We start from the raw sequence: 25,433 nt of genomic DNA, 5'->3' as shown, positions 1-25,433 counted from the left end.
GTATCATGGATATCTATTGGATTTAACTAGTTGTGTTTGTTCAGAAACATGCTTCAGTTTCATAGAACAGGAATAACTAAGCATGCATCTTGATGTTTCCTGATCAAGAATAGGAATGAATATGTAACGAGAAACTAGAAGAAAGAAGACTTATAAGATGTCATATATTTTTCCCTATTTCTTACATACTCAAATATTCAGACTTTTTGTTGTTGTTGCTTTTATCTTGAATATTTGCTTTTCCTCACACAGAACCTAGTAGTTAGTAGTGCTATTTAAACTTTTATGATTGATCAGGTTCATAGAGTCAAAGAATGGTTTGGGTTGTAAGGGCCATTTAAAGATCTCCTAGTCCAACTATGGACAAAGACATGTCTCACTAGACCAGGCTGCCCAAACTCCCATTCAACCTGGCCCTGAACACTACTGCAGGGATGGGGTATCCACAACTTCTCTAGGCAACCTGTTCCATTACCTCACTATTCTCATAGTGAATAAATTATTGCAACATTTCATTGAGAAACAGAAATGAGAAATGACCTCTCCTTTTTTTCTGTAAAATTTTAAAATAGTTCATTACACTTTAATCCCTAAAACAAACGTACCTTTAGAACCCTGTTAAATTCTACATGTAACAATACAAATGTCCAAGCAATGGCAAAGGCAATGAGAAAAGCGGGAAATAAACAAAACAATAGAAGATGGCAAGACTATAGAATTACTTTTTGACATTTACATAGAGAATTTCACCATTTCTCATAAACATATCTTGTTTAAAACCTGAATTAAAAGTATGTACAAAGGAAATCCACCTACATTAATTAGTATAACTATGCAATATTCCATAAACTTTGAGCTCATTGAAAAAAAAAAAAAAGTTATTTTCCAGATTATTCAAGCAACAAGTACAGCAATCAGCTGGAAAAATTAAATTAACTACTTATCGCTGTTGTACTCTTTGAAATTTAAGCAGCTAAAGAGACAAGATTTATCAGAATGAAAGACAGTTATTCTATGCCATGTTTTAATTAGTCATCTAGATTTCAGTAAAAACAGCAAGTAAGCACTGTAATCCTTTCCTTTCTAATAAATACCTAAATGACACAAAGAATTCTCGAGAGAGAAAAAAAATGTTTAGTTCAAGGATAACTTTATTTTAATAATTGTATTTATGTTGTATGTTTTTATACTTTTCTCAATCAAGTAACTGAGGGTGTTTGACTCAACCAAAAAAACCTCTGAAATATCAGTCTCTATAATGATAAAAATGTTATATACGTTATATATAGAAATGCTTAGTTCAAGCACTTGGATACATTTTGAGATATTCATAAGAATGCATTTAAAATACATTGTTGCTTTGAGTTTGGGATGAACTGTTATTTAACAGATTTTGTTTGTATGTTTTTTATTTGTTTTGATCTGTTTTTTAAATACCTTTCTATATATTTATCTCCACCTTTTCTTATTCTCCACACCATGTGGCTCCCTGGACTAGAAATCACATCTTTCCCCTTCTTGAAAAACATTCCTGGGGCAGACTATAATCTCCAGTTCTCTCTGCAAAGAATTCATACTTTCTAACTAAAGATTAGTGAACAAATTTAACCCACTGCTTATTATCAAAACCACCAGGTTGTTCCACTATTTACAGCAGTCCTTCTGTTGAATAGGTTGCCAATTCTCGTTAAAAAAAAAAAAAAAGAAAAAAGAAAAAAATTCTTACTTTAAATTATTAATGCTATAACTTAGTATCCGTGATGACCATGGAGGTCATAATGAACACTAACAGATGTTAGTAATGGGGGAAAACAATGACAAATTTGTCCAAAAAATGAAACAGAAAACACTTTCGACCTTTGCTTGACAAGATGTTTAGGAATGGATAGCAATGCAATGTCATTTTATATGCTTTGATCTCTATGTTGTATTTGAAGGGAGGTGAAATAAGTGGCGTATGTTTATTTTTTCTCTGTATTACTTCAGCCCATGTCGCCAAACCAGGAAAGCATCAAATCCAAGAAGCTGGAAATAGAATAACACAACTGTAGTTTGTACCTACAATGCCAAGTACAAAGATCCCCAGGACAGTAACAGAGTGAGAAACTTTACCTTACAGACTACTGGAAAACAGCTTCAAAGAGGAATAAAGCTTAAAACATCCTCTTATCCATCACCTTTATCAACAGTTCTCTTCCTACCTAGTTTGTTAGCTCTTGAATTATGAGAGCTGGGCAATATTCACCCAAATGATTCAATGAGATAGGTAACTGAAAACATAAGGTGATTAGCTTAAGCCAAGCACTTAAGCTTTTAGATGGCCATATTTGGGGAGCTGAATCACCCCCTGCTGTCAGACTTCTTTCAAATGATTTCCAGTAGTGTAACTCCAAGCTCTCATTAAGCCTTCCTGAATACTTTTTTAAATGACATAATTTTCAAATTTATTTCTCATCTTCATTTCACTCCCTCCCTGTCCAGTGCTTGGGACAAAATGGAGAATGGCAAAACTAAGGAAGTGAGCTTGCACTCCAGATAGTACATGTAGGACCAGCACCTCTCAAAGAATTTGACTCCTTGCTGCTAAGTGCTAGTATGGTGCCTACTACCATGATTTGGAGTGAAAGCCCTCACGAGCAGCAGGTCCATATTTCTCCTGCAAGCAGGCAGGAAAATGTTTGGAATGGCAGACACCATAACACCATTAGCATAACCCCAAAGCACCATAAAATCATTAGCACAACCCCAAAATCATAGTTTTGAGAAGACAATATCCACTGTGCTTGCGTTCGCATTAAATAGGAAGAGAGTGTTGAAAATGAGGAGCCATTTTTTTCCCCCCTCATGATCCAAAAAGTATTTATAGCTATAAAATATAAAAGGTTAAGATAATAATAAAAGCACTTGATACATTTTCTGCTATTAAGCTTTTCAGTAAAATCTTTTAAGTTAGACCACCTAACTGGGATTGGACTAGATTATCTTTCCCTGGAAGTCCCTTCCAATCCCTTACATTCTGTGATTCTGTAATAAACTGTAAACTGATATAAAATTTATTTTACTTGTACATTCTTTGTTAAGAATAACAATGTGAATCCATGGTCCTCCAAATCTTACTTTGCTCTATTGCAAAGTTTCTACGTTGATGTCAGTTCCCAAGCAACAGGAAAATAGATCTTTTGCTACAGACTATTAAACTTCAAAAAGAACCGTATAGCCTTTAAACTCATATATATAGTCACTGTTTTTAAATATTTTATAACAGCTACCAACAAGTTACAAGATGTTAATCACCCAGAACATTAAGTTTGTGTTCATGATTCTAGTAACTTTTTCTTGTGATTTTTTTTTATTCTTTTTGTTTTTCCTTTTTATTTCCATTTATAAATCATTAACTTTTACAAAGGAAGAGTTACAGTTACTTTCAAAAATCTGTTCTCACTCTGTTAGATGGTTTTATTTTTATTCTGAATGGTCACTAAAGATTTTCTTTCAAAATCATCAGTTTGGAACACCTGTAGCAGAAATATTGCAGAACTAAAGCTAAGGTTGATTTGAAACTGTATAAAAATGATAAAACTGTTTCTATGTACAGTAGATAATTATATGCTTTTTTAGGACACCCACTAAAAAAGATCAAGGCAAAATCAGTCACCTCGAAAAGACTACATTTTAGAGGCGCATGGACGAAGACATAAAGGTATGATTACATAAATCTCTTCCCTTGTATATGTCCTGACATTGCTTGTAGGTGATTGTATTTGCCTCAACACTCATTTTGTACGTGAAGTTACTATTATTGGTGCCAACAGCATTACTTACTACTTACAGAGTCACTAATTTCATCATTTTATTAGCAGCTCAGACTCCCTCACAATGTCCTTCTGCTCTATAGCTGGTACTTACATTTACTGTCTCAAACAACTTTTTATGATCACCAACTTTATCATCCTACTCCTTAATCTATTCATGTTGTTTATTCATATCCTGAACAGCATGTGTCTCAGTATGGACTCCGATCTTTGATACATTTGGTACACTTGGCAGGAGTCAACCTTTTTTTCCTTTTTTTTTTTTGTGGGGGGGGTTGGTGCAAGCCATGCCTCACAAACTTCATGGAGGCAGATGGATCAGTGACCTCAGTTCCACAAGACTTTGGGCAATCTCTTCCCAAAGACTTAAGTAAACACCCTTACCATCATAGAAAATGTGTTTGCATGAATAAATATTATGTTAAAAGAAAGAAAACTGTGTGTAAAATATTTACTTTCTGTAGTGTAGGAAGTTTTTTCTTTTTCTCCTTTGTACAAAGAGTTGAAAGCAGTATAGAGAATAGAACAATTGTTTTAGATGATAGTTCTGTGGCTGAGGAACAAAGCAAGAAAACAAGCAAAGTTGATTTTATCTGTTTGCTGCAGTTCACGTACAATCTCCTCACTTTCCATTTGCTTTTTCATATGAGCTGTTCAATAGATAAGGCGTTGATTGCCGTGACAGAGAGCAGTGGAAATTTGTAACACAGACGTACAACTCTTTCTGCTGAAATTCACTAGTAAATATTAAAACTCCTTTTTAACAAGGATACTTTGAAAAGTGCAAGTTAATACAATGATTTCAGAAGTCAGGAATAATAATAATAATTATTATTATTTTTAAAAAAGGTTTTGCTACTGATCTGATTATTTCTCAGCTAAATTACTTGACAATTCTTGCTAGGACTACTGTTTGAGAAAATAAAGAGAAGTTTTAGAAAGCATCAAGCAACTATAATCACTGCTATGTTAATATGTGTCCCATATGTTATTTTTTCTAGATTAGAAACGCTATAAAAATGACATCTTTTTTATGCTTATTTTTTAAAACAAATTTAATTAGTTAATGGTAGCAGAGTTTAACTTTGCTATACTTGCCACAGTGTTGAACAAACATATAAAATGAATTTTATATAAAAATACCTCTCTGCAGCCATTTTAAAAGCATATATAAAGTAAACTGATTTCAGTGGGAATTACGTACTTAATCACCTTTGGGAAACCAGGCCTCAGTCCCTAATCAAGTTGCTTAAGTATGCTAAGCAAATTTATTATTATTGTTATTTTTTTGAAAATGCTGCCATTCTGGAGGTTTGCAGCATCAGTGGGTGTTTGAGTGTTCTACGTAATAACATAAATTTTCTTTGGAAAACAACAATGAAATTTGTAAAACATTTTCTGAGATTACTACTGACTTTTCGGGTAAACATCATGTAGCTATACAGGTTTAAACTAGCATGGAAACAATAAACAGTGGTGATTAATTTTTATTTATTTATTTATTTTTAAATCCTTCTAGACAAACCCTATATAGAGAGATCTGGATTATTTTTTCCAGACTGGCCTAATGTTTCAGTTTTCATTCCTTTCAGTTTTAATTCCTAAAATAGATTTAGCTAGTTATTTCATATATGAATATATTTATATTATTTTTGATGCTTTCTTAACACCAGAATTATATAACCTAGGCCTTGATTCTCAAAGTTCCCACTATAACGGGCTCATCATTTTCATCTTTTCAGGGTAATTACACTTAGTGTTAAGTCAAGATTTAAAATAAATATATATATATATATATAAAATTCTACAGAAACTACATTCTTATTTCAAAAAAATGTCTTGAACTATTGTAAAGTTGTTTAGAGGTGAATCATGATTCATTCTAAATTCTGCATGAAGTTTACATGAAGACAACTACGAGAATTAGTTAAATATTAGATTATGTATATTCTGCTATAATCCATCTTTTTATTATTTAAACCTCTATATGAGAAATTTACATCTTAAAGGAAAGTAAGTCTTTAAAGTGTTAAACAGTATCATTAGGGTAAAGTTAAAGGGACGGTTGCGTTCAAAAGGAGAAGGAATTAGTTGGGTGGAATTTACAAGGGATGAAACTAATATTTTGAGGTGAGACTTACAAATATTGACCTTATGTGAGTATAAGAGATTTTCCTTTTTTTTTTTTTTTTTGATTGAAGTAATAATCGAAATAACTATGATCCTTATTTGGAAAAGTGAGGGAAACTGGAAAGAGGATATTTAGATGATGAATAGAGAAGATCATCTAGAGCTGCAGGTGCGTATAAAACAGGTGGAATATGACAGGAGATGGAAAAAGAAGGAAGTATTAGTCGCTTTGGGTTAGACATATGTGGGGAGAATGAAGTAGGGATGAACTGTTTATTATCTTCTAGATATAGGAAAAACATGAGCTTAGTTCTAAAGAGGAGAAACATTCATTGAAAAGAGGAAAGAAAAAAGGCTTTAGAAGGTTAGAACCAGCAACAGCAACAAAACAGTATTAAACAGAGACGAAAGAAAATCCCTATATATATTTTTTTTGTAATTGAAAACTGGAGGCACAGGCTGCAGATGAGGGATGAGGGGAACAGAAGATAAAAATAAACAACAAGCCAGTTGCCAGGGTGTTTTTCAGTTTAAATTACGCATAAACTTTAAGCTAAAATGAATTTTACATGCTGCATGGAACGCATTGATGCACACAGAGCCTTATCCAAAGACCACTCAAATCAATGGTAAAAACCTCCTGCGGTTATTTATAGGCTTAAATCACGCTTAGAAGTTTGCAGACCAAAAAGAAGAGCTGAAATTTGATCTATGAAGAACACATGCATTTTGGTAGGGCTTTGATTATGTCTTTGGTTAAGCAATCTCTCTACATGAGCTTTGAGTTTTACTGAATTGAGGTCCTGCAGGTGGGTTTGTGGGCATGCAACAACTTGAAGACTCTGAGCCCCTCACTCAGAGGTCAACAGGTATAATTGTAACACTGTTCTAGGCTTTTATGGCTCACACATTTGTGGTTATCACAAAATCCTTTGCAGATTTCAGGCAAATATTATTCTGTTGAATGAAAGCTTGAGCATATTCTCTATCACAATTGTAGCTATTCAATATCAATCTGGAAGCACTGTTTACATTTAAAATCGTGTCTTCATTCCCACCTTGTCTGTTTTTTGAATGGTTTACAATACAGCTATTTAAAATCGCATTAGAATGAAATTTGACTTACTTTCCTATTCTGTCTGTAGTTTGTTCTCATAAAATTTCGTTTAAACTTTTTCACTCACTTTCTAGATTTGCAAATAAAACAAATGTTTCAGGAAATGCTGGTGCTAGCTTTTCACTAAGAAGTACTTGCTTTTTAGCAAGTAAGAAAACTCTGCATGTATTACATAGCCAGCATAGACAAGAGATACCAATTTAATATTGTTTGAGAAATTTATAAATTTATTCTTTATAATACTATCACATAAGTTTTTTTTTTCTCCTGGTTGTCCTCAGCTTCTTTACGAGCAGACAACTTCACTTCATATGCTATTCACCTGGCTTTGCTTTGAAGCACTGGAATCTTCTTTAGTCCTCTAGTTTCAGACAGCCTTCCATGCTTCCATTGTTTTCTTATATGGGGAAAATACTGCAATATATTTTAAGTAAATACAAGCTTCTGGAATCTTTCACTCAGTATCCATCTTCCCTGTTTTGAAATGAATTAACAATATACCCCTATTTGGGGGTTTATTTCCCTTTACTGTTGTTTTGGCTGTAATTTTTGGTCTAAACTACACTCCTTATGTAGCGCTTCTATTCAGTTTTATCTTTTTACAGAATTACAAATGTCAAACAGTTTTTTTGGATTGAAGATATAACTTAATCACGTTGTGGGCAAGCTGCAGGAAAAAAACAAAACAAACAAACAAAAAATATTCAGCCCAGTAGTTGATTTTGAGGTAGCTCTTCACTTAAATACCTGTCTGCTTTGGGTGGGAGATTTTAGATGACACCTATGAATTTCCCCATTCTAAATACATACAGGTCTTATAAGCTTCTTATCCTCCTAATGTGTACCTTCACCAGTTCCAATTTTCATTTCCTTTTACACAAGCAATCACATACATTTAACTAGCTACCAGATTGAACAGACTAATGCTAATTTACTCTTTTTTTCCTTTCTAATAAGCATCAGCTTAAGACAAAAATGTACACAATGCAACAATTTGCATTTTAACATCAAGATGATCTTTGTTACTGTAATCCTCACTCAGGTGAAAGTGATAATCAAATAATGAAATATTTGCTAATGCTAAGTCATGCACGTCCTGGTCAGATAGCTATTTGCTCCTTAGGAACCAATTTTTACATTAACTCCGATCACTTTCTATTACCATTTGATAAAAGGTACACACACACATGCACACACCTGTGAATTTTTTATCATGGTCATCCTTAGCTTCTTTGAACATTCCTTCTCAGAAATGAATATTGTTTTCCCAACTTTTAAAAGTTTCTCATAAAGCCAGTGGGGCAGCTTAGGTGGAAAAATAAGAATACTTTTACATTGCCTTTATTTCCAAATTTGGAATATTGATTGACAAAAGGGATAAGCAGCAAATTCATACTACATGCCATCATTGGAGAAGTTGGTGATTTTTTTTGAATGTATAATTCTACATAGAGGCACACACATACAATACTGTTAGATGTCTATATATGTGTGTAGTGACAATACTTCTCCATATCGTCCAAAATACACAAGAAAGCTCCTATCAGTTTTAACACTGAAAAAAGGTCAAGGCAGGTTGTTTTATACCCTGTGCAGCTTCACTCTGCTCCTATTACCTCTTTCACTGGTACTTATAAACTGTATTCAATTTTCAAAGCACTAAAAACATTAAACTTTATAAACCATAAGCATTTAAGACTCTGTGAGACAGTACAGACTGTTATCATCATTTCACAAATGGGTAGGCAGAGAGGGTCAGACACCTACCCAAGGATAAAATGCATCATTACTGAAAGACGACTTAGAAGGTCACTCCTTGTTAACTAGTTGGAGGAAACCCAATTATTAGAGCTCCAGCCTATCAAGGACTAGCTCAGAAAATATCATAGGACAGCAGGCTAGGTCTGCCCTAACTTAAACCTTTGCAGCTTTAATGAGATTGTACAGGTGTACATCAGGGCAAAACTAGATCAAATACTTGCATCTAGATGTGTTACTTAAAACTAAGGAATAATAAATGACAAAAAGGAAATGGAATTCTGTAGTTTTTACTGATCAGAGAAAAATATATGCTATACTAGAAAAAAATAAGGTTTGAGACAGTGTTAGGAAGTGTAATAGAAGGCTAATTTTATTCTCAGTATACACTTTTTTCTATAACACATCAGGTTTGTATTAAATGCAAATTAAATACAAATGGTTTGTATAGTACCAGATTTTCTATGAATTGTTTGAAAAAAATGTAGAGAATGGAGAGCATCCCAGAACAAGAAATACCAAACACTTTTTTCCTCCTCATTGCTAATTTTTTACTTTTCTTGGACTTCTTTTTCTGAAGAAGCATATTGGAATCATCTCCAACTCAAAATATTTCAGGCCAGGAAACTTCAGTTTTACAAATCTGTAAAAGCATGCTAAAGAAGTTAACATCTGAGAAATCTGAGTTACAGATAATAAAGTGAGGGATACGTATTGCAGATGCAAGGAACTTTTTGCTATCCTTCCTCACATACAAAAATAACTTTGAGGAAATTAGTTGTCATAAAAAAAAAGTTATCAATAAAACTGGTGGGTACCAAGTAGTTTCACAGTGTGACAAGACCTCTTCAAAGGTTTCCTACTATTTGTCTTTTTCAACATGTGATTTTAAATAACATTTAAAAAAATAAAAAAGACATTTCAGGAAAAATTAGATTTTGCTAAAGCGTATGTTTTCTGAAGCCTGATTTTTTCCTACACTGATCAATAAGACTGGGGGAAGATGAGATTCATCTACCAGATCTAGTTTTACCCTGTGTAATACAACTGTGCCCCTTAACTTGGAAGCGTTTAGTTTTGTCTTTTGCTACTTGCCAAATTTATTAAATACAGAAATCCCAAAAACTTAATTTTTGGGGGGGAACTGACACAGTATTTACAACGAAGCACTGAAGCCATTACAGAAAAATTAGATTAGGAAAAAATGTTGATAATGAGAAAATATTTGTGGAAAAGTACATTACATTATAAGAAGAGATCTCAAAGCAAAAGCATTACTTAACCTTTCGTGCTTGTAGATGATGAAACAGTCTTGTTAAAAGGGACAGAGTACAATTATGAATACATCTTCCATACTCAGCCAGAATCAACCACTGCTTCCATACATGTCACTAATAAGAATTTCATAGACAAGGACTGGTCTCTTTTCAGCGTCCTGGAGTTTGCTGTGGTACTTTGCACTACACCAATAGGAGCCAAGATAAATTAGGTTTATATAGGGCTTAATTCAAATGCAACTTCACATACTTTTGTAAAAGAGAGGAGTTGGTTTATTCTTGGAGTTTTACAGAACAAACAGCAACATACACACGTTTGGAGGGCACAATTATAATTGCGCTTAATGAAAAGTCAACCTTATTTTTAAAGAAAAACAGCTTATAAACTCTCAAATGCAATTTTGGCATCCAAATTTACTTGTGGGTACAAATTACTCATGCTATGGTGCTCCATTTTATGCCTATCTTCTAGGCAGATAGGTGCATAAATAAATACTAGGCATTATGTGCCTGTATTCAGAGTGGGTGTAGATGAAGGTCGTCATAAACTGCTAGTAAAAAACAAACAGCAAGAAAAAAACAACAAAAAAAATCACAAAAAGTCTACTCAACTACTTTACAGAATGAGCAGTAATTATTAGCCTCCAAAGCTATAATATAGCTACTGATTTTCATTTCATTATTGTTATCAACAATAGCTCATGCTAAGTATAACCTTTTTCTTTTTTCTTCTTTATTGTGTTATATGTAGAACATCGCGTTTGAGCACAAGCATATTAAACTTAATAATAAATATACATACCAATTCTGATTTCAGCTGAGGTCATTAACAATCAGTCATAGAAAGAGTAGTTTTTAGCCTTTTTTCTTCTTGCATTACATGTAGTAACTTTGAATAAATCTGTTAGTCTTCAAAATAAACTCATGTATTAGAAAGGAAACATTGAGGCATACATCCTAGAAGAAATGAAATGTGTTCTGATGCAGTTAGCATTCACTAGCAAGATTTTTCTGTGGGTACCAGTTTTGACACTGGAAATCCAGAAGAAGTAAATTAAAACCAAGAAACTAGGGTAGAATACAATTTATAGAAAGTTGTCAGAAGATAAAAACAAGATAGCAACAATGACCAAAAAAGGCTAAAAAAAAAAACAACAAAATCTACAAAGCCCACAAACCAAAAGAAACCCACTAATTCTACATATTCTTTGGGAAATACAGAATTTACAAAGCTATTGCTTTTGTTGGCAGCGTCTCGTAACACAAGAAAGAAAGAACATTTAAGAAACAACTAAGTAAAATAAAAATAGAGCAAAACGATGTGGTAGCTTGTCACCTTTCATCTAAGGACTGAGACATATTAGCCAGATGTTGCTCAAGTCAGCATTCCAGAGCAGAAATTTAGAACTTTAAGACCTTGCAACTCAAATTATTCTGTTTGGCTCTCTAATGTAGTCCTGCTTGCAGATTTGCCAGAACCTCACATCTTACAAGGATAATTGTATTGTCTTGGGGACTTTTTTTTTTTTTTTGCTGTTGTTGTTTTGAGTGAGTATAGTGTTTTAAATGTGAGATTGTAAACTACATTCTCTACCAAATAAGAACATAACCTGAGGGTGAATACACACCCATGCAACAGTTTACAGAAGTCCCTTTACCTCCATGAGATAATACTCAACCCTGAGTGCCACGACAGAGAGCAAGCTTGTGACATGCACTAAGACTACCTCAGGCAAAGCACTTTTGGAACATACTTGTACGTCTTTTTTAGGGAGGAGTGTGGTGGAATGTGTTTTAGCTGCTGTTGGCCATCCTGTGGGAATGGAGAAGCTCAGCTACCTAAAGATTGGTTAACCCCAGCGCATACGCAAGGCAAGAGCTCATAATAAACTCAACTTTCTCAGAAAAAAAAAAAAGAGGGATGAATCCATAAACTCAAGGTCAATTCCCTCAATCCAAGGGGCATGGGAAATTTGCCTTTAATCCTCATCTTTTCTTATTCTAGTACAGGACTCAAAGCAAAGTGCTTGGCTTCCTACCTTGCCTCCCACCTACCCACACTGTTGCCCATTTGAAGGTCATCAGTAACTCCACACTGGGGATCCAGGAAAAGGAATTCTCTTCCTCAAGGAAAAAAAAAAAAAAACAACAACAAAAAAAAACACTGAACTCCCAGATCTGCAGTTCACAACAGTGAAGAGCAAGGGAGGCCTAAACACACCAGAGGATAAGATTACACATTTTCCAGAGTAAAATAGGAAAAGATGGGGCTCAGATAGATGATACCTACCTCTAATTTCTTCTACTGGTTGTTCTACTCAGCAGATTCTTCCCCCTCCCCCCCCCCCCCCCCCGCCCCACCTCTCCCCATCCTTCCTCCTTTCTAGCAATCTGAACTATTTTTCCCCTACTACATCCCTCTTAATCCTCCTTCAATCCTTCCAAATATTTTCACAGGTAAACACACTATTTGCTTTTCTCGTTAAAACAGAGTGCCTTCTGAGTTTTACAGCGTGCTTAAATCATGCTTTCCTGTACTGCAGACCTGAGCCTCAGACAGATGCTTGTTATCCTTTTTTTTCCTTCTAGGATTCCTGTCAGTATCTGGATGTGATTTGATGCTGTCTGGTAGGGAGACACAAAAGGATGAGGCTCACCAGCTGTTGCACATCCCTTTGAGTCACCCGCTCCACATGAAAACCAGCAGGCTACAAAGTTCCTTGGCTACCCTGTTTGCCCATATGTTTTTAGGCTAGGTTCACACCTATTGAGACTGCTCATCTTTTTTTAGAAAGCTGTTTTCAGTGTTGTTTCCCCCAGAGGTAGTAGGTATCATGCAGTAAATTACTACACTTCCATACATGAGACCATCTGGGACATTCTCAGACTTTTGGCCACGCTAAACCAACTACCACTTCTAGTCTGCTGCAAGATTTCACCCACACAGACCACAAAGCAAGTTATGCCCTGCTCTCAAGGTGTGGCTACATGGGCATACTTTCTGGAAGCCACAGGAAAATTAAACAGTGGGTGGAGTGGTGTTATTACTTTATGAGGAACTTCTTGCTCATTTAATCAAAATACTGGAAAAAAAGTCTATCCAGCTCTCCTGCGGGAGCTCCATATTTCAGAGCAATTCAAATAGATGACTTAAAATATATATGTATATATCTGTATTCTGTTGTAATGAGTCCTAACAGATATGTCTAGCCTGGAGTTTTACCCTGGCTTCCATGTATTTTTTTTTCCCCTTTTTTGGTGGCGTGTTGCAAGGCAGAGGAAGTGGAGAGAGAGAAGGAAAAAAAATCTAGCTTGGAAAAAAGTAACTGATTTAAAAACAGATGAGATAAAATGTTTTTCCCATCAGAAATGAGTGTTGCTAAGTGTTGTTGTTGTAGTGCTATAATCATGATAATGAAATTCATGCAATTTCTTCTCACTGTTATAGCTTTTCATTTTGAACTGATACTGTACCCCACTCAGCCCTCTCAGTGGCAGAGAGAGTATCAGTTTATGGACAAGTAGCAGCTTCATTTAGGTATATAGAAGTTATGTTATTTTCCTTTTCCAGAGGAATACAGGATAAATAATTTACCAAAAACCCCCTACCTTGCTTGTTTAACATTTATGCAATTACTCAAAGCCTATGTTGAATGCTTTCATAACTATGAAAATACAAGAAAGTGGTAAAGGAGTCAGCTACAATGACCATATAGAGTAAAAGCTTTATGACATGAGTTTTATTGCAGTGACGCAACAGAGGCAGAAACCTGTGCCATTTCTCTGAAATCTACACCTACTTCTTTCATTCTTTCAAGCTGGTAAGACTAATTCTTTTTTATGAGCAGTAAGTAGTACTTCAAGACATGTCTCTTTCCATAGCTGTCTCTGTTCATAGCCGTCTTACAGATATCACAAGGGAAAGGGAAAAAACTATGTATGTTACCTTTTTGCTTAGCATTTCTAACTATCAGTGTTTTGAAGAAAGCATTTTAATTTCTTTTAAAATCTTAGAACCATTTTTATTCAAGTTGCAGAAACTCCTATAGGTATTTAAATGTAATTTTTTTAAGCCTACATTGAGAAATGAAAGGAATTCAGTGTCCTTTGCAGTTGTTTGATTATATTCAACTCCCCCTCTCTCAAGCTAGAGATTTATTTTTTTTCTCTACCTCAATTCTACATATTCATGGGTGAACTCTTGGTCTCAATGTGACATATCTACACAAGTTTAAATCAGATATCTAAGGTTTCCACCCATAGACAATGAATCCCCACATTCTTGGCATTGAAAAGATAATGATCCTTCTTAAAAAAAGACACACACCTGCAACAAGAAACACCCAAACCAAAAACTGCAATATCACCATCAATTCTTTACTAAGGGATAGTCTTCTTAGCGTTTATGTCTATGATGAAGCAACCTAAATGCCTCCAAGCCAACTTTGGAATTATAAACCCATTAAAAAAAAAAAAAGGTTTTGATATGTCTTTTTTGTTACCTTGTGGGTCATCAGGGCAGACTAGCATAACCAAATTCAACCAAAGCAATATTCTGTTAATGTTTTACACTGGCACATAGAAAATTTTGTCAAAATGATGCTAATCCACATGCTGTAGTTATGATGGTGCCACTATCGTGGATGTAGCCCAACACTCTGTGTTCTGGAATTAGAACACACTATAGTTGGACACATTGCCTGTTTAAGTTTGTTTTTTATTTAGAGCAAGGAAGCAATCATCTGATTTTTCAAAATTATTCCATGCCAAAGAAATTGCTGTGATGGTTGGCATCATTGTCAGGCTGGACTGAATTATTTTTCATTTCCATAAATTAGAGGACTGGAGGTACTCAGTGTACTCATCTAATTCATCTTCTTGCATAACACAGGTCATATGACTTTTCTGATTTGATTCGATTTGAATCAGACTACCTCATTTAGAAAAAGCATCTGAACTTGATTTAAAAATTACCAGTGATGGCCAATCAACCAAAACACTTGGTTAGCTTGCCAGTTGAATAACCTCATTTTAATTTTATTTTGCTTTTAGGAACATCTAATATCTGATTTGAACATACTTGTCATCTGCTTTCAATCTTATTATATTTCTGTCTGTCCAACTGAAGGCAAAATTATCAAAGTTTCCCCATGCAAAGTACAGACCAAAAGAGACTGAACAACTTTAAAAAAAACACAAATTTTTAGATAAAGCAACATTTTATGTTAGAACAAAACATGTCTTCATCTTAGTTGTGCTGGTTTCCACACCACTAGCAATGATACAATTTGCTCTTGTTTAAATAATAAGATACCACAGACAACCATTACCACTAAAGCTTCCCAAGACTCCAAAGGATTAAAAAAAAAAAATAATCACAAATTCAAATGCTTCTTACAGGCTTTTCATAATGCAATAAAAATAGCTTGCTGTAAATACAGGATATGACTATCAATACAGTAACTTTGGAATCAGTTACTGTTTCACTAAACAGAACTGAAATAATGAAGGTTAATATTTTAAGCAAGCTTGATTGCATTCAGTTTAATATATACATTTACAATTGCAAGTCCATAAGAATAATTTATAATAATTTATGCAAAATCTTAAAGCCATCAGACATAAGGACGTATTAATTTTTTCACACCCTCACCATTGCCTGAATCGCACCAAGTAAATGCAATTTCTGTATTGCAGTGTTCATTCAGCATTCATCACTTTAGATTACTTGTAAGAAATATTATTTAGGTAGTAAAGCATTTTCCTTGATGCAGAAAATAGTTTACGATGATTACTAATTGAATGATTACTAGTTGAAAAAGTGCACTATACCTTTTAACTCTTTGCCTTTGAAAGCCCATCCTAGGTTAGATAGAAGTAATTTCCAAGATAGTTCAGTGGTAACAAGATATCTCAACGGCATCTTAATACAATGTTGATATTTATTTTATTGGACTTCTCACTGTTCTGAAAAACCATGTAGTGACAGTAACTGGAATGATCAGTCCATTCTGTAGGGATGGGTGTTCCTAGAAACATATGTAACCAGAGGACCAAAATATGAGGTTGCAAGAAAAAATAAAATGCTCCACTGAAAATTATGTTGTCAAGAACCCAAGCCCCTGTTTAAGGGGAGGAAAAACAAAAACACTTGTCTCCCTGGGACTTTCCACATGTTAGGGCTGAAGAACCTCAAAAAATGATTGCAGAGTGCTTATGGACATTCAGACACTTGAGTAGTAGTCCTGATTAACAAGTCTCAAATCCTTTAGGTGAATTTTTGAGCTTAGTGTGGTAGTACTGCTAACAGAACTTGTATAGATCTAGAGGAATGTGAAATGTTCTTCCAACTCTTTTACCTGACTACAGCTTAAAGAAGATTCTTAGTGATCCCAGGACCTTCCCAAATTTGCTGTTGCTCTTTGGGCTGCAGCATCCCAAGTCTGTTGTTTCTGAGATAAATATGCTCACCTGTGGCACTCGGCAGTGCCATTTTGTGATGTAATGGCTTTGTGAATAGTAAAACTGAGCACAAAACTCCCTGTAAGCATGAAGGCTTTCAAGATTAAATACAGTTTTTCCTATAATAAAGTTAGATTGACTGAGATTTTGCAGTGATATTTGACCTGAAATCTTTCATTAGCACAAGGTGAGGATTAATGCACTCTTTTAGATTCTGTTAGTAAATGGAGATTTCAATCTCTTTTCTTGCATCAAAAAAAAAACAAAGCATAGACTAAAGAAATTGGAAAAGTTTTATTTATTTTTTTTCCTTTGGAAATAAAGTTTTAAGGACAAGATAGTCTGTATAGTTAAATAAATAGTTAAATAATAACAAGAAATAAATTGCTGCAGGTAGTTCAGATTTTTAACAGTGAAATCATTACTTTTGCTCAAAGGTATTTAAAAGTAGTGAGTGGAAATTAATCCATCATCTATTATAGAGTAGAAATGAAAGCATTCAAATGAGCACTAATTTTATTTTTTTATGCTGATTTGTATTTAAATTACATAATTCTTATTTACACTTATAATTGTGCTTGCATGTTTGAGAAGAGTGACAGTGTAAAGTTAACGGAGGATATATATTCTTATAGAAAATCTAGAAACTAGGCATTTAAACAGAAATTCCACCGGTTGTGAAGCAACTTTTAAAAAAGGCAGCAATAATTTATCAACATATGTATTTTCCCACACTCAATAAGCTAGAACCTCTGTAAAACAGCATCTTTAGGGAAAGAAGAGCTGTGCCTGGAAACGTGGATAATTAGAAGCCTGAAAAAAAACTGTAGTCTTTAGAACATTTTCAAGATTTCTTAGGTATTTGAATGCATTGGAACTGTCTTTATTTTGTTTTTAATTTTGAAAATAGCATGAACTACCAGACTCCTCTTTATCTTGTCTTATATTGCTATTCAGAGAAGTTGCTGTTACATAAGCACCAGATTCAACAAGTTTTCTTCCCACTTTGCCACTTTTCTTCCCGCAGTCTGGCAGTCTTTTACAGTCTACTTCTCCCTCCTAACCACCCCGTGTCCCCCCCTGCCCCGTCCCCCACCCGTCTGGGAGGTGAAGATGTCTTTTTATTTTCAAGAAAAGATTCTTTATAAATACTGCTGTGACAAATCCATTACACAGCACAGAAGCGACCAGCGTGGTGCCAAACTCTGGCTGAGAACTGAAGGTCCAAACTAGCGCTGTTCCAAAAGATCAATGGGACACACTTCTAAACAGCAAGAGTTTTAACTAGCTCTATACACCACTAAAGGAAAATAAGAGATCAAATAGTAGGTTCTAACACAGAAATAAATGTGTGTTTGTTTCTGCCCTTCTGGCCCACTCTTTAAATACAGCTTAGGAAAAAATACATTAAGGAACAACAAAGAAAACACAAGCAGCTGAGATCTGCATTCTTCAGATAAGCTGTACTCTAATTCACAGCAAACTTTAAACAGCATAGGTAATTAACGTTATGGAAAAAAATACCAGGGGACAGGGTAGATACTCTCCCACTTGTTTCTAAAAAGTCTGGATTTCTTTATTAAATACGTTTATTTAAAATTGGCAGTTTTGGCACAAAATGAGAAAAATTGGGGAATTAGAGGCTAATATTGTATTGAGGAGAAATGAGTCTATTCTCAACATTAAGATCTTAATGCTCTGGTCAGGATATGTATATATACACTTTTAATAACTAATACAGTTAATTTGAGGAAATGCTATTTATTCCCAAGAGATAAAACTTCAAGTTTAGGCATTGATTAGATACTGCTCCAGAAGAGCTTTCAGATATCAATCTTATTCTTTTCACATCGTTAGCATACAATAATATATTGACTGGATTGTACTAGGCAAAATTTATTTTGTTGTCGGCAATATGTTTCTCAGATATCTCCTGCTGACTGTAAAATGAGATATCTATTTAAATCTCCCATATATATTACTGAAAGAAAACTTTGATGTCTTAAATATCTGAAAATCTTAACATCTGCTGTTTACTTGCATGAATCTTGCATTAGGGAAGAAAAAATTCACTTCAGAAACCAATAAGGCTCTAGCAGTTTTACCATCTTTTTAGTGTAAAGAAATAGCAAGCTTTGAAGTAAAGTAGAGCTGTGACTCTACATACTGTATACTTTTTGGATGTGCGTGTGTTTCCCCCCCAGCCCAGGTTAATCAGATTCTATTTCATGAAGAAACGCTGACAGAAAAGGTCTAATATTTCTCAAAACTTAATGCAGATGGAATAATATACTCTGTGATTACTGACGTTTTTGTGAAAACTTTTAAAAAAAATGTTCCGTATTCAATACTTTAAATACCTAAACTGTCGGAGAAAAAAAATACTTTAGAGATCTGCCTTTTCCTGTTACTAGAAAAATAAGTTCCTAACTTGCATTTCTCAATAATTTCCTCATGTTTGAAATGGAACAAAAACGGAAAACTCTCAGGTATATATTAATCATACTGAGATACAAATTTATCAGCAGAAACATTCATGAAGTGTTTTAGTTACAAAACAAGTTGTGCAGTAAGAAGAGAATGTAGAATATCAGAAGGGTATCACTGAAAGATCCACAATTGAAAATAGTGAGTTTATAGCCTAATTTATACTTTAAAAACCCTCATGCCTTTATTTAATAAAAAAGAGAAAATGAGTTATTATTCCTCTTTGCCCTTCTAGTGAACCTGAGAAATGTGACAACACACTATCAAAGCACGAATAAAAGGTTTGGTGTCCCCCACCTCAAGCAGTAGAACCTTTCCTGGGAAGAACTTAGGTCCCAGAGCCTTAGCAGTGGCAGCAGCACTGCCCTCACTTAGCAATCTTTTCAATGCAACCATATACGTGTTCAGAGAAGCTAAGACAAACCTCTAAGTACAGCTGGAACATTTCTCTTAAATAGGGTGATTCATAAAAAAAGAGCTTGCTTTCTATACAGTCTTAGAACATCTTTCTTACTGCCCATCAGAAAGCTTTATTTTTGACTGTGAGAAACACCAAAGAATACTTGAATACTTTTCCTTCTTAATCTCTTAGAGAGAAAAATCTTTTCTTCTCTTTGGTGTCACATATCATCATCAGCTTCAGCTAGAATCTTAAAGACACATAAATCAATAAGCTGTCACTTCTCAAAACATTTGTAAGTAGCACAATACAATTTCCATGTCTGACAACATAATGAAACACTTCTGTATAGAACCTGCTAGAAATGTTATTTGTTGGACTCAAGTGACCAGCAGCGGAAATTCAAGACCTAAGAAGCTTGTCATGGATCTCCACTATCTTCTGCGGCTACCTCTGGCCTAGGAGAGGATGAGGTAAATGGTATTCTATAAACAAGGATTGAACATGGTTTACTAGAGGCTCAAATATCAGTTGATTAACAGTTTTACTGAAAAAGTGACCATCAAAAATAGATCAGGTTAAAGCGTGGCCACTGTCATAGAAACATTTAGAAAGAGTTCCTTCTACAAAGAGCCCTTTGCATGTATGAAGAGAGAAGCCAGACCCTGAACACAGCTGCGCCGCTCATTCCCATGATTAGATATGCCAGACCAGTCTGCAGACCTGCCCCAAAGCCTGTCTGATAGAAAAGCCATGGTGCTACAGAATGGGCAGAAGTGTATTCAGGCCAGGACACTTTGAGCTGGGGGTAGTAATAAGCTGGTACAATGATCTGCAAAACATTTTCCCAGTTGCAGTACCTGATAGGTGAATGGGCTCTCACTGTCATCAGGGTGAGATCTCCTAAGAGACTGCCTGCAGGGAAGGGTTCATTCTTAATCCAAAATTTAGAATTCCTACCTTTTGTGGCCACAGGAGAGGGAAAGAGGGAACTGAAACAGGTTCCTTATCCTATTTCACCAGGGCAAACTGTGCTAGCAGGCAGATGTGGCCTGTCCCTAAAGAGCTGGCAGGGTTGCTTTCAAGGTAGCGCTCCCAAATGCAAAACATAGAGTACATGCAGCTGCAAAGCCATCTGTTTTGAAGACGAAAAAATGTAACCAGAAAAATCTTAAAAGGGACCTTCTATATAGCAATGGCAATGATAATAAACACCTGTCTCAGATCAAGTATTCTGATCACCAGAAAAGAATATTAATATGAAAGTGAATATGAAAAGGTTTGCTAAAGCTAAATCAGGTAGGAGCAATGATAGAAAATAAGATGCATATCTACTATACAGTGAATGCAATAGACATCTAAAGGATAAAAGTACCAAAAAGAGTGATTTATTACATAGTCAACTAAATTTAAATTTGCATTAATGTCAAATGCTTTTATGACTCTTCATAGGCAGTGAAAACTGTAATGAATGCCCCAAGAGACAAAGAGCTAGAGTTAATTTATATATGAACTATTCAGATATCCTTACCCGAACTGACACAAAATTGGTGAGCTAAAGAAAAAACACTTTGTGAGGTCAGTCAGAAATAACACAGATGAATCAGTAGCATGAGAGCTGTCTCAAGACCAAAAGAACAGAAAGAATTCAAAGAACAATAAGGAAACATCTGACCTGATAAGAAGTATTGAATTACAATAGCTTATGAATTTATTTCTAAATACAAACCCTTTTTCTTGATTTTAGAGACAATAGAGGAATACGCTGTAAAAAATAAGTTTTCTAAATAGCAGATTACAATACTATGATTGGTACCATTATTTAATTCTAATTAATTCATATCCAGCTATCCCAAACTGATGCACTTTAGACCCACCAGAAAGAAAGTTACAATTTTTCTTGTCAATTCAAATTAAGGAAATACAAGAGCAATCCTAGCTCGTTACCTGATGTAATAGCCAGCTACACTCTGGAGGTGGACAACTACTTTGCGTCTTGATGTTTTATCCCCAGGACCCTTATCCAGGCAACTGTCAGTGGCTTTAATATCCCTGCCTTTTTCATCACACATCTGTGACAGAAACCTCCCCTGCAGGTCAGTTTTGGGGGCTTGACAGTTACTCTGGAATTATAAAATAATACAGCAGTAATAAAATGCAATAGAGAGCTGATGAGCCTCAGACATTAGAGCTTGTATTCAAAAATTATAAGAAAAAAAATGTATACCAAAACAAAAATCTAACCACCTTCATTAATAAGGAAGACTCCCTTCTACACACATACACAAGTCTAGGTTGTATAACCAATTCAAAGATCAATTTTCCTTATTAAACATCCTGGCAACCTCCAGCTTTATTAATAATTACTTCATTAAGACTTCAGTAATTATCTCTGCTTATGTGCAATAAAAGTGCCCTATGATTTGCGTAACTCTACCTCTTCACAACTTTATTGAAATTAAGAGGGAAAACTTATTACATTATAAACATAATATTAACTTAAGATGCACAAGTCCAATAAGATAGCTGGAAAACCTGAAGTTCCCTTAGATGTTATGGGCTATCAAGACAAGTATTTCAAGTAACTTTTAAAACTTTCATCTTCAATAAATAAACCACTCATACAACAAAAACACAAACAGAAGCAGTCCTAGCAGATACTCTTGTCAGTCATCTTTCAGCCTGGGAAGTGATACCAAAACCAGCACTGCTATAATTGCTCACAGACCATGTTGGTGCACCTGGCACTCATCATTGTGAGACTGTGTAACCCCTGATAATTGCTAAATCACCAAATACACTTATTCCTATCTCAGATAACCTCTGACTTCTGTAGATGCTGCTCCTTTCTGCTGTACAGCTGATCAGTACAGCTGATGCTCACAGCTTCTCTTATGCTACGTGGCAGGTAGGAAGGCAGACCTGCAGCTCTGCATGTTCTGGGTTTCTGCATCCAACTTTGTTAGTTGCAATCATCATTTCAATGAAAATCAGATTGTTAAAGCAGATGTCAGCTGAGACAACCATGTGAACAGGAATAATGAAACGCCTCAGATAATTTGTCTCTTGCAAGCTCCCTAGCTCCTCAAAGGCCATCACCACCACCAGACACTTTCTGTACCTGAAGCTCACCAATCTTTATTAAGATACAAAAAGAAATCCCAAATCTTGACAGAAAGCAATCTATGGGAAACATTAGGCTACTGTTAACTTAACTCTCTCCTCTTTGTTAGTACTAGTTCAAGTCCCCTTTCAAAGAAAAAAAAATGAAGACATACATCACACACTTACTTGACAATTAATATACTTTTCCAAACACTTCATGCAAAAATACAAGCTCTGCTAATCAAGGGACAAGAGACGAAGATATTGGTGCATCTGTTTAAGCACTGAGAGAGAATTCCTGTATTAAAGGTATTACTAACATTCCAGAGTCAGAGTCATTCAGCTAGAATAAAACTGGTCTATTTCCACCCTATATATTTTTTTGGTTCAAAATATTATTTAAGCTTGAGAGTTTGTTTTACTACCTACCAACTAGAGATGATTCTGCATAAATACTCTTTCAGAAACAGTGGTACCTTCCAAGAAGAAAACATTAATTAAACAAGATGAATTCCCATCTATTTTCTAGCCATTATCATATACAAGGAGTCAGTTTTTTTTTTTTTTTTAAAAAAAAAGCTTCATCTCCACTCAGAATCCACATTCTCTTCCCAATGAAAAAATGTATAATTGGTACAACCTAGCAAATACATAAAGAACAACGTTCAGAATGAACATTGTGAGCCACATCAAAGGTTGCAATGATGCAGCTCCTAGGGAGCTGAGAGCAGAAGCAGCCATGTCACATCTGGAGCCTTAGCCAGCCAGAGGCCATCAGAAACCACAAGTTGAGCATATGCAGTTTAGGTACAGTGGGCTAGCAACAGTTAGCATTTCAAGAACAGCCATTTAGGAAACGAGCAGTCATGGCCAAGATTATGTGATTAGCCCCAAATAATCTGTGTTTCAAATATGCTTTTCATATGATTTCTGATTATTTGACTCATTAAATCTACAGTCACTCTAAAGCTTTGGAAAGAAGTTAATTGCATGAACTACCCCATGCTATACTACATCCTCTCTTTGCTTTGTTTTACATGGTTATCCTAAAAAAAAAAAAAGACAGTAACACACAATTTATAGTTTGCATATTTTGCTGTATTCAACATAATGAGCACTTAGAGTATGTTTCTACACGTACAGTTTCTTTGTTAGCTTTGCTACCTACTGGCACTGAATTCAGTTATCAAGGCACAGTCAGCTCAGAAAGACCTATACACACAAGTGATTTCCACTTGTATGGTGTCACGTGTTCAGCCCTACTACATTTTACACTGAAGCACAACATGCTGAAGTCAGTAAAGATTGAGGTAGCAAAGGTAAAACCCGGTTGTGCTTTCATGGCCATGTTGTTGCCATGCTCTCACATTAGCAGTGGCTTTAAACCAACCTTCAGATTGTACTGTTATTTAACAACAAAACCACCCAAAATTTTATCCAAAGCTTTATTTTAAATTTATTCAGAACCTATACCAATCATTCAGTAAGCAACAACAAATTACCAAGATATTCTAAATACTTTCAAGCCATAAATGAAGGTATTTACATTTTCATACAAGCAATGACAGATTACAAGGATATGCTTAGCTGTATTTGCAGTTGTGAACATCTATTGTCTTACAACTGCCAAAATTAAGTAGACTTAGAATAGAATAAAATTCTGAAGTTAACTATTTCATTTTTCCCACTTCTCCCAAGGAGATATTATTGAGAATAACTGAATTAAACGGCACAGTGCTTTCTCTATTCCAAGAAACAAAAGGTTATTTTATTTGAATCAACTAGCAATAAATATTTCATGTGTGTAAAAAAATTAATAACACTTTCTGATGATCACAACTTTCTGAGGGTTATCTGTTATAGCCCTAAAAGAAATTTAAAACATTTTCATGCTTTGCCACAGACAGCACCTTCAGAAAAAAAAATTAGTAACAACTATGTGACTAGATATGTATATCCCTTTCTATTACCTAAGTTCACTCTGTAAATATATATTTTTTTTAAATCAGACTTGCTTTTCAGTTAGGGAAAAGATACCAAAAAAGCTCATGTTTTCCCTCCTGAAGTTGAAACTGATTCCTGACTGAGTTTACAGCAGAGTTATATAAACTCTTATGACAACACGAGTAAGGGATGGAGCACATGCGATGTAGCTGAACATAAATGACCTGTGGGAAAGTGGAAAAGACGCTGTGAGCCACTACTAGTGAGTGCTGAACTTTTTGTAACACATAGCCACAGACCCAGTTGGGAACCTGTGAGTGTCAGTGTTTAAAGCAGCTGATGACGCAAGCACAAAATAGATCAGTGTCAACAACTGTTGGAAAACCTTGAGTTTTGGGAACATATACAACTGGTTTGCTGCTTTTCTTCAAATGCACCAACCTGACCATGTAAATACCATGCCAAGCAGAGTACGCCCAGGGCAGGTGGCTTCAGTCAGGCTCTGACCAGACCACATGTTCACACATAGTCAGATAACAACCAGAGGGCAAAGAAGCCACAGATACAGTTACGGAGCTGTTTAAGCATCCCGCTTATGCAAGGATCACTAGAGACCTTAGAAAGTTGATATTCTGAATCCTTTCCATCTTCAAGGAACAATGTTCGTTCCTTCACTCAGTAGCTACTGCACAGCTTTGTAGCACATGAAGACTGCCCAGTTTTGGGTCTCTAATTTATACAACTGGCTTGTCATGAAAGGACAGAAAAGCCCCTGTACATAAAAGAGCGTTTGGGCCAAATAGAAGACAGTTAGGGAATCTTTACACTGTTGAAAAAGAAGACGATAGCAGCATTAATAAAGCATATATATATATATATATATATATAAAAAAAACCAACACACACACCTGTTTCTAACACGTGGAAGTTACAGAAAAGTT

General features: G+C 35.0%; 1 long non-coding RNA gene across 1 annotated transcript in view; it reads left to right on the top strand.

Moving 5' to 3' along the window:
* Positions 1 to 25,433, top strand: part of LOC310898181 — a 104,709-nt gene that overhangs the window by 44,197 nt on the left and 35,079 nt on the right. The window contains exon 6 of the long non-coding RNA XR_014583061.1: positions 3,619 to 3,700. This is a non-coding gene — a long non-coding RNA (uncharacterized lncRNA). The remainder of the gene's footprint in view (positions 1 to 3,618; positions 3,701 to 25,433) is intronic.

This window comes from Anser anser (genome assembly GCF_964211835.1).
Source record: "Anser anser genome assembly, chromosome: 4".
NCBI lineage: Eukaryota > Metazoa > Chordata > Aves > Anseriformes > Anatidae > Anser > Anser anser.
The sequence above is the reverse complement of the archived record's forward strand: the minus strand, read 5'-3'. Positions and strand labels throughout refer to the sequence as shown.